Below are 11,830 nucleotides of genomic sequence, written 5' to 3'. Positions count from 1 at the left end.
GAGAGAGAGGATCTCAATCGGAGGATTAGCAACCTTAGTTAGATTGGGCATTTCGAAAGCCTCGAGACATTGTCCAATGTACAACAAATCAAGTGTATCATATGATGGTGAAAGATAAGCGTTGGATCACCGAGAAGGTTATAGCAGAGCTCTCTGACCAGCTGGGACCACATACGAGGGGGACTGCCCAACGTGGGGCAATGACCGCGTGTCCCGAGCGGCGCCCAAGTGGGGACATGGGTATGGAACATCAAGAAAAGTAGAGCTTGGTGGAAGGAAGTAATCTTACAAGGCAAGGGAAGGTGTTCTTATGGGACATGCTAGTTGGAGACCTACCATTGGTTGGGGAACCAGTTGCGAAAGCGGCAGATTGCTTTTGGTAATTGTGTGTTTTGTACTACATGCTTGGAAACATGCCCGCATCTTTTCATTTCATGTTCGATGGCAAAGAAGGTGTGGGATTTCCTTTCTCGTGTATGGATTCTGTTGACAAATAGGCGCGTAAAGGTTAAAGACTGGATTTTTGGCAAGACTTCGAATGGGCCAAATAACCCTAAACACTCAATTTTCTTTCATTTTTTCGGGTGAACGGGTTTGTGGCATATCTGGTTAACTAGGAATGCCTTCATATTAGATGCGAAAGTTGGTATTACAGCTCACATAGGTCATATAAAAGGGCTACTATTGTGGCAAGTCTCTTCCTTGCAGTCAGCTCATTTAGTGGAGAATGGCACGGCTATATATTGGATAGGGATACTCCGAGGTACTCTAAGCTACACCTGTGGTTCAGAGTAATTAATAGGGGAAAGCTAGTACATCATATGGCGGCCATGTGGCCATATGTAAAGTAATTTTTAGTAATATATCTTCTAATACGAAGAGAGAGAGAGAGAGAGAGAGAGAGAGAGAGAGGAGAGGGGGGGCTAGGTTGAGTTGGAGGGAGGGAGGAGGTGACCACACAAGCTCTCGTATATAGCTAAATTGTCTTGTTCACTACAATAATCAAGCCCTTTTTTAGCGCTTATTTGCAACACTTTAAGGAATGTTGATGTAGAAGCCCTTCAATGTTTATACAATCCTTGTGAAACTCATGTGCTTTGCAAACATCTCAACAATTAAGCCCACTTTTAGTGCTTATTTACAACACATTTAAGGAATGTTGATGTATAAGCCCTTTAATGTTTATACAATCCTTGTGAAACTCGTGCTCTCAAGGTTTTGACAATTGCCCTAGATGCAAGAATAATTAGAAATGCAAATTTAAAACAAAATTAGAACAAAACTTAGTGACAATAAGGGAACTGAAGAAATAGACTTTAAGGTAAGCTTGGAGCTTCAAGCATTCATAAGTTCTTTTCCCACCCTACCTACACCTTAAGACACCCGAAAGAAGCTATTTCACATGCATCAGTACCCATTTGACTAACATTGGGCAAGGACAAGCCCGCTTAAGACCCATGTCTTCCAACCCCAAGGACTTCTAGACCCACGTCAAATTTGAGTACACTTCCAATCCCAATGACTACTAGGCCCCAAAAAACCCTTACTTTCTTTCTATCCTTGAATATACCCGTTTGAGTCCAGGACAATGCGGAAATTTGAAGGCTACAATGGTCTTCAATGAAAAGTAAATTTTATTGAGCCTTTGCCTAGGAGGTTTCAAATGTGGATCTTTGGTTACGATTGCATCCCTTATCTACTATCTGAGCTAGTGTAGCTTTGGATTCCCGTTGTGCGCTTACTTCTCTTCGTCAATCAAGGCCAAATGTATGCAAGAGGATTAATCATGCCTAATAGAAGGACCAAGGGGAATGTGAATTTTCAAGAAGGTGTGACTCTTGGTTGGAGAAGGCCTTGGTCTCTTCTCCATGGAACCAAATGTGTAAAAATGAAAGCCAAGTTACTTTATAGGCTTTTTAAAATTTCAGCCTTACATTTTTCCCACTTTTTAGAGCATTGAAGAGTACTTATCCCACCCTAAGACATCTACCCATTTGGCTTGCATTGGGCAAGGACAAATCGAGCTAAGACTAATTTACCTGTGGTACTTTTCCAACCCCAATAATGAACAGGTTCACCTAAGACTTATTTCAAAGTGTTATATGTACATGTACATACTTTTCAAACCCAAAGAACTACTTAGACTTTAAGACACCTTTAAGACCATATTTCCCACCCTTCAAAACTCATTGGGCTTACTTTAAGCAAGAACGAATCCACCAAAGACCCATTTCCAAGCATTCATGAATGAGTACTTTTTCAACCCCAATGACTACCTAGGCCCTAGGACACCCTTTAAAAGCTATTTTCCAAACTTCAATGGCAATTTGACTCGCTTTAGGCAATCTAGTTGTTGATTAGTTCCTTTTGTTAGTAATGTATATCAATCTTAAACATTTATCAATGGATTGCATTATACATCACACAAGAAATGAAAATCAAAGTAGTAAATATATACACAAACATGATGCATGGGCAATGTATAAAACATATGTATGAGGTTGATTATAAGTGTGATACCAACATTAATTTTAAAGCAAGGAAACCACAGCTATAGCCTAGAACCTTAACCTCATTAACATGTTTGTTAAGGTGGTGAAAATTTTGATGAATATAAATGAAAAATGTACATGATAGGAAAGAAAACAACACTGACATCAAATGTGTTCATGAAATTTTTTTAAAAATATAAGATGAGAAATATAAAATACAAATGGGTCAAAAAACTAAATAAAATCAAGTACAATTCTTACTTGTTGGGATCAAATGATACTTACGTGGGACCAAGTGCAATTCTTAATTGTTGGGATCAAATGACATTCATGTATGTTAGATTTTCATAAACTTAGTTTCATATTCTATCTTGTTCACAATCTTGCTTGTTTTACTCTTCCCCTTAGCACTTTGCTCTCTACTTTGAACTTTGTTTTTCAAGAACTACCTAGACCATGATAGAGTTATTAATTTTGTTAATTCTATATATCAATCTTAACTTGTAATGGATTGCATGGGAATGCCATAATAAATGTGGGAAATCAAAGTCATAAATTAATATCTACACAAATGCGATGCATGGACAACATACGAAACATGAGTATAAGGTTGGTCATAGGTGTGACACAAACATTGTTTTTAAAGGAAGAAAACCAAAGCTAGTCAATAGCCTCAACACTCACTAACATGTTTGTTGTGTTGAGGTGATTGATGAGAAATTAAAATGGACATGATGAGAAAAGAAAAAATAAATTGACATCAAGTATAACCATGAAATGTCCATTAGAACCGAAATGATGGGAAATAAAAAATAAACATTAGTAAACAAATAAATGAAAATAAAGTGCAATTCATGAAATGTCCACTAGAACCAAAATGATGGGAAATAAAAAATAAACATAAGTAAACAAATAAATGAAAATTCATGTGTATAAAGTTAGTTTTCTATTCTTCTATACTTACTCTTTGCACTTTGATATGTATCGTTAAGATTTATAAAGTTATCTTTTTATCACTCTTAGTTATTTCCAACAACGGGCTTCCTGCAGCACCATCCCATCTTCATCTTCTATGAAGATAGTCTTTACATGTGACCAATTAGTGAACCAAGTTATTATGGGAGATTTAGATTAGTGGATAGAAGACCTCTCCGACATTGGGTAGAGTTGTAGGAGATACCATAAAGAGAGAAGATATCTCCAAGTCTTGATTGATAAGGTAAAGCACTCCAAGTTTTGATTAACAAGGTAGAGCATTAACAAGAAAACTTGATCTTGCAAAACAATTAGCTTTGCCAAAACAATGAAACCATCAAGGAACTAGTTTTTGATTGGGCCTTCATCAAATATTATAAAGTTACATAGGAGGAAAAGATTGGTGATTAGATTGACAAATTTGTAATTAATAGACTTAGTAAAATAAACTCTCCCATTATGTAAGCTCTTTATATGTCATAAGATTTGTGTCATAGCAACCAGCCCAATCTGAGTCCAAAAAATCATGCAAATCTGGCGGCAACGATCCCCCCTTGGGATAAAACAACCCAAGATATATGGTGCCACTCAAGTAGCGAAAGATGCGTTTGACTGCCTTCCAATGCTGAGACCCTGGGCTATGCATAAACCTGCTCACCTGTGAGACTGCAAACTGAATGTCCGGCCTCGTAATGCATACATAAATGAGGCAACCAACAGCTGTCTGATAGAGTGTGACATCAAAGTGATCTCCAGCATCATGAAGACTCAACTTCAAACCTGTCTCCATTGGAGTAGCAATAGGCTTACAGTCTTCAAGGCCAAATCTCCGCAACAATGTCTCAATATACTTTGTCTGACACAAAGCAATACCTCCATCACACTGCTTAAATTGTATCCCCAAATAATGATGCAAATGCCCCAAATCTGACATCTCAAAAGAGGCATTCAAGTCAGCCTTAAAATCAGCAATATGACTCTCATTTGGTCCTATGAGCAGCATGTCATCGACATAGAGAGCAATGATTAGATGTACATCATCCACACGTTTAACATACAAAGTGCTTTCTGTTGGACTATTCTGAAAACCATGTGCAGTCAAATATGCATGTATCTTTTCATACCAAGCTCGTGAAGCTAGCTTTAAACCATATAAAGCCTTTTTCAACCTGCACACTTTGTTTTTCTGCCCTCTTTGAACAAAACCACGAGGTTGCGGTACATACACCTCCTCATGCAAATCTCCATTCAAGAATGCAGTCTTTATGTCCAACTGATGTACATTCCAACCATTATGAGCTGTCAATGCACAAATGCTACGAATGGTAGTCATACGACAAGTGGGAGCAAAGGTCTCATCAAAATCAATGCCCTTTTCTTAAGCATAACCCTTTGCAACAAGTCTAGCCTTACAGTGATCAACACTGCCATCTGGCTTTTGTTTCAACTTAAAAACCCACTTACATCCAATGGCCTTTTTACCAATAGGCAAATCACACAAAGACCATGTACCATTCTTCATTATAGCATCATATTCACTTTGCATTACAGCCAACCAATTTTCTGAATTTTGTGCCTCATTAAATAAAAGAGGTTCTTCCTCTTCACACATACTAGACACAGCCAAAGCATAACAATCTGATGTATAAGAGGCATGCTGAAAACCTGAATGAGTACGACTAGTCATAGGTGCATCAATCTTACTATCACGCAAGGTTTGCACCAGCCATTTTGGCATACCTCTAGCCTGCTCATTTTCAGACCTATCCTCATGAATTACATCATGTAAATCTGCATCAGAAATAGGCTGATCTATGATGTCGTTTGAAATCTGCATAGGCTGAATATTTGCCTCATTAGGACCTACATTTGAATTCCCACCTGTAAAGAGAGGCAACAACGTATCAAATACATCCCGTGAGCTCACACCTGTCTCTTTGGTACATGATAACAAGGGCTGCACAGCATCTTCCACAAAAACAACATCTCGACTAATCAAGATACGCTTTGACTGCGGATGATACAATCTGTAACCCTTACTTTCAGCACTGTAACCAACAAAAATGTATTTGACAGCCTTATCATCCAATTTTCTGCGTTGTTGCACAGGCACTAAAGCATAGGCCAAGCAACCAAAGACACGCAAGTGACCAATAGAAGGTTTCCTGCCATGCCAAGCTTCATATGGAGTAATAGACTGCAAGGCCTTAGTGGGACACCTGTTGAGTACATATGCAGCACACATGACAGCCTCAAGCCAAAACGCATGTGGCAAAGCTTGGCTCTTGACCATACATCGTGCCATCTCCATAAGTGACCTGTTTTTTCTCTCAGCAACACCATTTTGCTGAGGGGTATACGGCACTGTACATTGGTGTTTTATCCCACGACTAGCCAGAAATGCATCAAACTCTTTAGACATGTACTCCCCCCTCGATCAGAATGGAGGGTGCCCACATTACAATTGGATACATTTTCAACCATAAGCAAAAACTGTTTGAAGCACAAAAACACTTCGGACTTTGCCTTTAGTGGATATACCCATGCATGCCTTGAGTAATCATCAATGAAAGTCACGAAGTACAAGTGTTTACCAAATGACGGAGTTTGCATAGGCCCACATACATCACTATGTACAAGTTGCAATTTGCGAGTGGCCCGTATAGAACCATCCTTTGGAAACGCAGAATGCTGCATTTTGCCCAAAATACAGCCTTCACAAACATGTTTCAATGGTGCCTCAAGAGGGGGCAATGAAGCAACCATATCAAATTTCTGTAAACGCAGCAAACTAGCAAAGTTCAGATGACCAAAACGAGCATGCCATAGTTTTGCATCTAAAACTGCCTTTTCATCAGAAACTGCATTTGCCGAATCTTCCACACTCTTGTCATAAGAATTGAGCCTGTACAGCCCACGAAACAAGGTGCCAGATGCAATAATCGTATCACCAGAAGTCAAATCATGAACAGTACATCTGTCATCCACAAATTTGACTACAAATCCAAGTCTAGCAAGCACAGAGACAGACAATAGATTCTTCTTTATCCCTGGCACATACAAAGCATCTGAAAGTGTGAAAGCGCTGCCATTTGCAGCCGTAAGCATAATTTTACCAATGCCCTTCACTGGGTAAGAAGCATTATTGGCACATGTCACAGTATTCCCATTAGGGACAGCCTCAAGAGAAGTGAACATATCATGATGCGAGGTAATGTGCTTTGTAGCACCACTGTCAAAATACCAAACATGAGAGTCAACAGAAACTGCCAAACATGCATCATGTACAGATGGGTCATACTGGCAATACACGCTAAACGCCCATTCTGTATCATGCACAACATTTGCAGAATCTGCATTTGTGGAAGCATCCGCTATTGTGGCTGCATTTGACTCTTTCTTCTTTGCCTCTTTAGCCTTTAGCTTAGGGCAATTCTTACTGACATGATCATTTGTAGTTGCACCTGGTCTTTTTCTTGCCTTTATCAAGAGCCTTCTCAGACTTATTGTTGCTACCTGTGGAAGGAGAAGAAGTTGCAGACCTACTAATAGGAGAAGAAACAGTGGAAGGGGCTGCCTTACCACTTCTTCTCTGCTGCTGGGCAGCAATAAATGCTTGATCAAGTGCACGCTGCCTGGCCCTCTTTTGCCTGGACTGCGCTTCTTGCAAGAGTTTGTTGACTAAAGTATCATACTTGACAGCATCAGGTCTGTCCTCATTAAGAAGTCTCCATGTGGAAGCAAAAGTCTGATATGTCTCAGGTAAAGCATCAAGAACAGTCTGCACAAGAGAATGATCAGGAATAATCTCACCTGCAGAAGTCAACTGTTCTTTGAGATCTTTAATCTCAGCAAGAAAAACATTCATGTCATCATCTTCTTGCATAATCTTCAATTCTAGCTCTTTACGTAGGTAAGCGATTTTTGCCTCGTTACGACCTGCATACAGACCAGCTAGAATATCCCAAGCCTGTTTTGCTGTTTTAACTGAACGAATATGTGGGGTGATGTTACGTTTGACAGAAAGTGCAATCAAGGCATGAGCCTGTGCATCTTTACCATCCCAACGAGCTTGTTCAGCAGTGGGTAAAACAGCAGCAACAGTAGAGCTGCTAGAACCTGCAACATCCTCAACAGATCCTACATCCACAGAACCTGGACGCACATCCATACCCTGCACAATGTTCCACACTCCTTTTGCAACCAAAACATGCTGCATCATGTATGCCCAAAGTGGGTAGTTGCTGTCTCCATCTAGTTTGTCTTCAGCAGACAACATGCGAAATACATCATTGTTGTTATCAGCCATGGCCACTGACTGAAACTGATGCAAAAGCTACCTATAATGAAGCAAAGACTGAACAGAGAACAACTCGTGCTATATAGCACGGTCCACAATAGAATACGTATGCCTGTTTTGCAGAAAACTGCACTGTCGAAATTTCTGCAGAAAATGACGAAAACACCTGTGCAGAACTTGAAATGCAAAAACGGAGCCCGAAACAACCTCAGATGCAAATTCTGAGAACGCTAAGCCCTATGGGCTTAGTTGCAGAGAACAAGGACCTGCAAGCGCTCGTGAAAACTCACCTCAATCGGAGAACGTGAGTCGGAGGGTGCTGGCGGCGTAGCCCTGGGAGCCGATGCCTGCTCTGATACCAATTGTTGGAATTAGGGTTGCAGGAAAGCACACAAAGCTTGGAGAAGAAGAAGCAAGAATGCACACAACACAAAGTGTATTAGATTGTGTCAATGTACAAAGATAAGTTAGCCCTAGAAGTATGGGCGTATATACAAGCCGGGGGAAAAAACATCCTAAAGAGGGAAAAAGTGCCCCGGCGGTCCTAAGTGTGCTCACACACATCACTGCCTATATATATGGCAACAATCTTATATAGGCCATGAAACAAGGTACATGAGGCAATGATAGAATAACCATCATTTCTATCTTGAACTTTACATCTGTTATCTACAAATTTTACCGTCAAGCCTGACAAGGCAAAGGCTGAAACTGACAGGCAAGTTCTTCTTAATGCATGGCACATATAAAACTTTCAAAAGAGTAAATGCGTCCCCATTTGCAGCAATGAGCACAACTCTACCAACTCCTTTGATAGGATATGAGGAACCATTTGCACATGTGATGGTTCTTGCATGTGGGACAGATTCTAAAGATGAGAACAAACCCTTTTGTGAAGTAATGTGCTTAGCAGCACCATTGTCAAAGTACCAAGCATTCGATTCTGCCACCATTGACATGTATACATCATGAACAGAAGGGTCATAACTGCAATGTACAGTCCATTGCCAATCATCTTGAGCAAAACTTGCAGATTCCTTCTTCTCTGCACTTGGTGCAGATGCATCAGCCACCACAACCATGCCCGATTCTTTCTTTTTCTCCTTCTCTAGCCTTTTATTGCACTCATGTATGTAGTGCCCTGGTTTCCTACAATAGTGACACTTACCCTTTCTTTTTATTGCACTCATGTATATAGTGACACTTACCCTTTCTTTTTATTGCACTCATGTATATAGTGCCCTGGTTTCCTACAATAGTGACACTTACCCTTCTTTTTAGGCTTATCAACTTCTTTCTCTGCAACCTTACCTGAGGATTCTGGTTTTGGCTTATAACCACCATGCGAAGAAGCTTTACTTTGCCTTTCTGATTAGCAACAAAAGCTTAGCCCCATCAACTCGCATATTAGATCTGTTTTGCCTCCTAGACTGCTCTTCTTACAAGAGTACTGAAACCAGCTCATCAAACGTAAGGGCATTTGGATTTCCCTTCATTATGAGTCTAAGGGTAGAGGCAAAACTCTGATAAGAATCTAAAAATGCATTGAGAACTGTGGGCACCAATGTACTATCAGGATATATCTCATCATCCACACTAGCAAGCTACTCCTTAAAATCTTTGATCTTGGTCAAGAAGCTATCCATTAAGTCTCCCTCATTCATGTGCTCAGACTCCAACTGTTTGTATAGATATGCAACACTGCTTCATTGCGCACTTGGTATAATGCAGCAAGTGCATCCCATGCCTGTTTTGAAGTCTGACATGATTGAATATGAGGAATAATGCTTTGCTTCACAAAAAGTGCAAGTAATGCATGTGCTTGTACATCTCTTCTATCCCATCTCGTCTGAGCAGCAGTGGGAGGTACTGGTGGTGCATGTGGAGGAGCCACATCTGTATCAGATTCTACTTCAGATGTACCTGCAAAACATGGTTACGCTGGTAGTTGTGAAACAGGACGAGTTTCACTACCACTGACCACATTCCAAAGGCCTTTAGTAGCAACCAGTACATGCCTCATCATATAGTACCACAATGGGTACTTAGTCCCATCAAGTTTTTCCTCAGCAAACAACATGTTGAAAACATCACTACTGCCAGCCATGACTTTCTACCAAATGCAAAATCTTTCAACACAGTGCAAGTACTCTCAGTATTCACTAGATGCAACCCTAGATGGCTGCCAACTAACTGAATCACCTGCAAAGTGCATGAAAAATAACACAGAGTAGAGAATAGAGTGTTACTGGCAAAAGTATGATGGTCGATGAAGACACTGTAGATGCTACTGCACACTAAATCTTTGCCGCTACACAGCCCAAACACCCAAAATCGAGCAGAACCAATCCAAAATGATGCCTCTCCACCAGAACGTCTGTAGAACCCTTGCGGTGCCCAAAACGTGCTGCAAACCCCGAAAATGCTGTATACTTTGTATATAACACACTATAGTATACACCTTCTTCTCCTAAGAGGGTATCCCAATCGGAGACAGAAAAATAGGGTCATGAGAAGGGAGGCAGACTACTAGATCAAGTGTCAAGGAAGCTAGCTCTGATACCAATTATTGGAATTAGGGTTAGGGTTTTAGCAATGCATACACACAAGATAGAGAAGCTTGAGAGCACACAAACTCACTAGAATAGAATGAACAAATGTGTGCCAGATACAAAAGATAATTACACACCCCAAAATGAGTAGATAAGAGGGTGTACATACGCAAAGGTGTACATACGCACGGGGGAAAAGACCTCCTAGTGAGGAAAAAAAAGCCCAAGTAGTCCTAAGTGTGTTCACGCGCATCATTACCATATAATGCTACATTTCTCAACTGCATAATTCGTGCAATCTACCTCTAATGACTCTTCCATAGAGAGTATGTCTTCCTCGTGAAAGGGAAAGCAGTACTCTTTAGGTTCTTTTATTTTGGTTGCTTTTTTAGGTTTAGCATTATGAGGTTCAATCACAACCGGTAATCTTGTATGACACTCAACAATGGTAAGCATGCTCTCCTGAGCTTGCTTTTCATGTTTCGCATATGTCATGTGATCATGATTTTGAATTTGGGGTGGTTGGGCGGGTTCTAGTTAAGAGTTGTATTTTGCGAGATAAGCTACAGTGAAGAAGCAACTTGCCTTGGGCAATCTTGGAACATGTGGTTGATGCCACAACGTTCACACAGGGGTTGCAAAGTGTCAATGATTATGGGTATGGAAGTATTCCAAACTATGCAATCAGCCACCTTGTGCGGTCCACGACAATAAAAATACTGAAGTGTTTGCTTAACCACTTCCTGAGCAATTTTTGCCCTTTGGACTGTTTCTGCTTGGTGCACGGGAGATGGAGGTTTTGAGTCAATTGTTGATTAATTGAGACACTCGGTAGTATCATGACCAAAGGTTTTGCAATGTATGCAGTACAAAACAACATGTGCCTTGTACACACAATGGGGATTAAGATGGTCATAGAAGTGATTGCACTTAACACAAGGCATTTTTCTCATCAATTGGAGAGGCATTAAGGATGTTTGGTTTTGAAGGATCTTATCCTCTCCTAAAGATGTCGGTTAAAAACTTTTAAGCAAGACTGCATAGAATTCAGGGAATGATTTCAATTCCGAGATCAATCATTCTTTTGCCATTGCTTCACTTGGTTTAGATGAGGAACATCTCATATCATGATCATCTTCCATCATGTTATCATCTAAACATATTGCTTCTTTACAACATTGATTAAATGTTTCTGGATTGGATACAATGATCAAGTTGTGTAAGCTGTTATTCTTTAAGCCCATTATGAAACATCTCTTTAATTGAGAATCGTTTAATTTTTTCTATGACTCACATCGTGAGTCTAAGAGTTTTATCCGAAGGATAAAGTCTCTAATGGTTTCATTTGGTTTACGCTCAATTTAATAGAGTTCTTTTGCTACACTCCACTGATCACCTTGTCTTTAAAAGCCATGGATAAAGGTTGACTTCAAGTTTCTAAAGTTTGTCTCGATCGCTGACATCAATGTGATGAACCATCGACTAGCCTTTTCCACTAAGTATAGGTTCAA

Source organism: Cibotium barometz, chromosome 6, assembly GCF_041138505.1.
Source record: "Cibotium barometz isolate CiBa-2024 chromosome 6, ASM4113850v1, whole genome shotgun sequence".
In the NCBI taxonomy this organism is placed as follows: domain Eukaryota; kingdom Viridiplantae; phylum Streptophyta; class Polypodiopsida; order Cyatheales; family Cibotiaceae; genus Cibotium; species Cibotium barometz.
Note: the sequence above shows the minus strand (reverse complement) of the source record.